Raw genomic sequence first — 5,134 nt, forward strand, 5'->3', positions numbered from 1 at the left:
AAATCTGACATGTTGTGCTATCTCATTACTATTCCTGAGCTCTCTTGCTATGGAGCCAAATCCAGGATGTTGCCCTTAGCAATACAAGATATAAAATAGTCAAGTCTATACTCAGTGATATTCATCAAACAAAAATGATTAAAAGCTACATAATGATCTACTCCTATAAATGTAGTACAATCTTAAAAGAAACAGTATAAGAATTATCAAAATGTGAGAAGTCCACCATGGTCTATCCTGCTCTTTACCCCTCTGCAAAACTATATTCGTACACAAACCTCAAGGCCAGTATGCAGATGCAGGATTAGAAATCCCCTCACTCAGGCAAACTAATTCAGTGTTGCCTTTTGCTACATTGCACTTACTTGGACACAATTTTATGAAGAGGTGTTTCCAATCCTCATAACATTTTCTTTTTCTTTATTTCCAAGTTAGAATGAATTTGCTTTTTGTTTCAGATGATATAAAACAAATTATCACAAAACAACCTCAATTATATAGTTAAAAATGACTACTGTAATTTCCAGCAGTTTCAAAAAGAAGTTCTAGTTTTGAGAAAGTAACAAATGTACTTTCAAAGTATGAAATACTACTAGAAAAAGAGCTACAAAAACTGAGGAAATAGAGACAACTGTTGAGTAGAAGACATTTTTGTTAGGTAGACAACCAAGACCTTTCTACATAACTAATGTAAAATTAGATTATTTATCTTAACCCATATAGAATGTACTCCCTCTTTTGTTTTCTTCTGCTTTGTTTCTTTAGTGTGGAAAGGAATAAATTTGCACTGAGACCCCTTAAGCTTTATTAAATTCAGAGAGCAGGAAGAGTAGAAGGGAATATACCAATTGTGTCTGCCCTGAGTTACCATCTATGACTAGTTATGACCGCCCAAGGAAAGAGGCCCTGGAGTCCATGGGGTTTAATTCTCTAGGCCTGCGTTTCCTCTTCAGTGGACTCCCCGAGTTCATGTCTGCGATCATAAGGCCACATCCTCTCACTGATCTCATGATCTCACTGACTTGAAGAAGGTGGGCTACCTCGAATTCTTGCCCTTTTCAGGTCTTCACACTACTTTTCCTCATCATTGCTCCTTTGGTGCTTTTCCTTCATCTTCTCCTTCTCCTCTTTTATTTTTCCTGATGCATGAGGATTTGATGTTTTTTTCATAGATTCTTCTCTGGTTATATCATCTGTAATATATTCCTCTGAATTAGTGATCTCCTTCCCAGCTTCTCATGTATAATAAGGAAACTTGAAAAATGAGTGACAGCGTTTGTACCCACATCCACATTCTTCCCACTAGGATTCCCAGACACGTGTATGATGGTTGACCTCCATGTCTTCCTCATATTTGGAGGAGGCAATGGTCTGCTCCTGTCTTTAATGACTGTGTCATATCTCAAGTACTCCATGTAGTCTTCAGTCGGGGCTAAGAGCAATTCAACTGGAGGCATATCCAGTTGTTCTTGGTCACCGTACCTTCCCAAGATGCTGTCTTTCTGCTGTTCCTTGAAATCTCTTTTTGGCTCTGAAGGTCTTATACAGCATCTCTCCTTTGGTGGAATTGCATGAAGATGTACTTCAGATCCTATCATAGGCTCCCCAAGCAGGCCACTGTATCTGAGCCATTGAAACAGCATCCCCCTGGCATCCAATGAAGTCATCTCCAGCATAGCTCACTTCATTCAGATTCTTCCCTGCATCAGCATATTAATTCTCTCTCATTTCTCTAGTTTTTGGATTATAATAGGCAGAATTTGGATCCAAATTTCTCAAATACTTTGCAATATCTTCTCAAATCCTGAGATTCTGGAGATGATTCATCTCTTGGAATCAAAGTTCTTCCAAGCACATCAGTGTTATCTGCACACTTACCTTCATCTTTGTCTTTACTGTTATGATTCCTTCCCATCTGGGAGTTCAGTCCCTCTTCTTTCCACTGGTGTTCTGCAGAAGTAATCTGTTGCATTAATTTTCCTAAGGCTAATTCTTCCTGGAGTCTCTTCCATGTTCATTTTGTTACACCAACTTTGGCACAATTTTCATGTGTTCTTCTGGATTACACCCATTCCACAGATCTCTCTTCCCATCACAGTCAAGCATCAACTGAGGCTGGACATGTTCATCTGGAACTACATTAGAAGCTGCAACTTTGGCTCCAACTCACCGAGGTCTCTCAAAGCAGTCTTTCTATTTGGGAAATGACCCCACAATTTTCAAATGCTCCTTTGTGGTATTTAATAATCTCTTATGCAGTTGTATCATGCTCCAGATGAGCTGCATTACTTTTGTTTCTTTGATTGTGGTCTTTTATACTTTAAGGTAAATCTTTTTGATGGATCAATATTCCATGGTACTGAAGGAATATAAGGAGGAATAAGAGGACTGATAAGTTTTCATTCTTCATCAACTTCTGTAGGAACATTATCTGGTTTTCACTGTTCTCCTAACTCCTTCTTTCTTGAGTACTCTCTAGTCACTTTCTTTGATTCCTTCAAATTCATTACTTGGGGCCCTAACAGGGGTGCAGCACTAACTGTATTCACAGCTGCTACCAACATGAAAATAGGACTTCTTTTGAATCAGCTATATTTTGAGTCTCAGAAGCCACAAGAAGCCAGTAACTATCATTTTGGATAGTGCAGCTCTAATCAATCTCATGATTCTTACTCCAGTTCAGCCACTTCAACCCCAAAACTGTTCAGTGTAAACCAGTCAAGCCATGAATCCCATGTATCATTTTCAGTAGAACAAAGAATACTTTTCTTTTCTTCCTCATTTATTTCCTACTTTTGTGCAAATATGATGAAAAGGATGAGCCTAATATTTCTTTCAAAGACCTCCATGCATAGGCATTATTTAAATGTATTTTTACAAATCAACCTACAGAATCATTTTCTCATCAGTCTGTACTTAAGAATCACTAACCGCGCCCAAATGTTCCGGAACGTGACTTCCCTAGCTCCCATAGTGCCACAAAGCTCATGTAGTACTCTGCAGGAGCTGTGCTAAACATTCTTTTTGCTAACATCTCTATGCAGAGCAAAAGTGTTCATATGTACCACCAAGAGTCTCCAGATATAATTATATACTATAATTAACCTTGGGGACTCTGCATGGTTTCACTGTGTTATCCTTGAATTTTTGTTTCAAAACTTAATCAGGCCTTTGCAAGAAGAAATGTGGGAATGGTAATTAATTCACCAAAATTACAACTTATAACCCACTTGCCACATATTTGTGATATTTATTTGCATCACACTATGATGCAACTTTTTAAGAGGAACTACATTTTACTCATGTCTTATTAACATTTTCATCTTCATCGCCATCATTAAGATTTCAGTCAAACTGCAAAGTATACGGTTATCATCATTTCTCTTATCAATTATTAAGTTTATCTTCAAAAGGTAAAATGATTAAAAAGAATTCTGCTGAGGCTCTAGGAAAATAGGATTTAAAATTCTAGGTAATTAGATAACCAAATAGATCATGGTAATGATTTCAAATTTTCTTTAGCTATTAATGAGACTAGAAATAATCACCTTTCTGACTCTGTTGACATGATTAGAAATGTTTCCAGGCTAACAGCAAATTTCTTAGGCAATATTTGAGTCTAGTCTAAACTGAATTCTGGCATTTTTAAGGTCAGAATCGATGAACACATAAAGGCAAAGTAGAGTCAAAGGCTTGCTTCAGTGGTTTCGATCAGCCAGTCTTTTAGAGATGACATATTTCAGAACCCCAAACATACATCTGTGCCAGCAGAGATTTTTAATTAGCTTTCCAGCTTAACAGTAATAATGGAGCAAGCAGGACTTAGGTCACCACTTAGTGTGTTCTGGATCCTTTGAAAACTGACTTTTGTTCTCTTCTGTGCGTAGCATTGACTGCCCTGCATCCCTCCATAGGAGTTTTGCAGAGTGACAAATCAGATGTAGCACAAACAGTTTCTAATTAACGGGGACAGGATATTGACTGGGGTAACCATTGCTTGACTGAGGCAAAAGAAAAGTTTTAGGGCCATGAACTTTCTGTTACATTCAGAAGTGATTATGCTCTCAAGACTATATTTTGACCATTACCTTTCCACCACAAATTTTAGAGAAAATTCTAAAAAATATTATTGCAACAGCTGTTAGTGGAAATGGATGAAAGATCACTGGTCAATGGTCATTCTTATCACAACTTAGCTTTTCTAACCAAACCTTATAAAATTCACCCCCAAATATTAGAAAACTATCTTTATGTCTTAAGATGTTCTAGAAACTCCAGAAATACAGCTTGGAAGGTGAGGTGTCTAACTGTGTTTCATCAAGCACTCAGGTTCTTCTCTACTGATGAAACAATCTCCTCAAGGAAGAGGGATGGCAAGACGAAGTGAGGGAGTCTGAACTTCAGGCAGCTTTCTGCTTTGCTTTATACAGAGAATTTCATGGTGATGGTCAAAGCTTCAAGTCATTCCCAGAAGTATTCCCCACTCAGAAAGGAGACCACCTCTGTATGATAACTTAGACAGATGAGTGTTTATCAGCCTATCTTCACTACATGTGCCAAATTACATTTACTTTGTGTACTGTAAATGGGGTTTCATCTACAGCCTGTTAATAAAATATTTCCATTTCAACCTTTTATAATCAAACCATTCAGTATCCATTGCAAATGCAATAACATCACATAGTATGCAGTGAATTTTGCCTGCTTATTTATAAAGTTATGATCACTGAAGAAGTTTTAAATAACAGTTCAATCAATTACCCTTATGGTACCTGAATCCCCCCCACCCCAAGAAATAGGTATGCTCAGAGATTGCTGTAGAGGTTGGAAGCATTCCGGGGATGAGGAACAACAAAGGAAAACATCCTGATGTACGAACCTGCCTGGCATATTTGGAAAGTAAGAGAGGACTCCAGGATTAGGGCAAAGAGTCTGATAGATGAAAGTGATGCTGATAAGACTAGAGAGAGGAGCAGGAAAAGATAGAATAAACCAGATGTGTGAGACATAATACAAAGTGGAGCTGTTATTCTGAATGATATGAAAGAGGTTTGGACAAATGAGTAATCTAAACTGACTGTTTTTCAAAGGATCATTCTGATTGCTATGCTGAACACAGATTCAAGAAAGGCAA

The 5,134-nt window shown here is 37.7% G+C and overlaps 1 pseudogene; it reads right to left on the bottom strand.

Annotated features, from left to right (window-relative positions):
- Nucleotides 1–1,014: 1,014 nt before the first annotated feature.
- On the bottom strand, nucleotides 1,015–2,564 carry LOC100732089 (pre-mRNA-splicing factor SLU7-like; annotated as a pseudogene).
- Between the last annotated feature and the right edge of the window lie 2,570 nt (nucleotides 2,565–5,134).

Source organism: Cavia porcellus, unplaced genomic scaffold (assembly GCF_034190915.1).
Source record: "Cavia porcellus strain 051 isolate PalLab524CR breed Dunkin Hartley unplaced genomic scaffold, mCavPor4.1 scaffold_20, whole genome shotgun sequence".
Taxonomy (NCBI): Eukaryota; Metazoa; Chordata; class Mammalia; order Rodentia; family Caviidae; genus Cavia; species Cavia porcellus.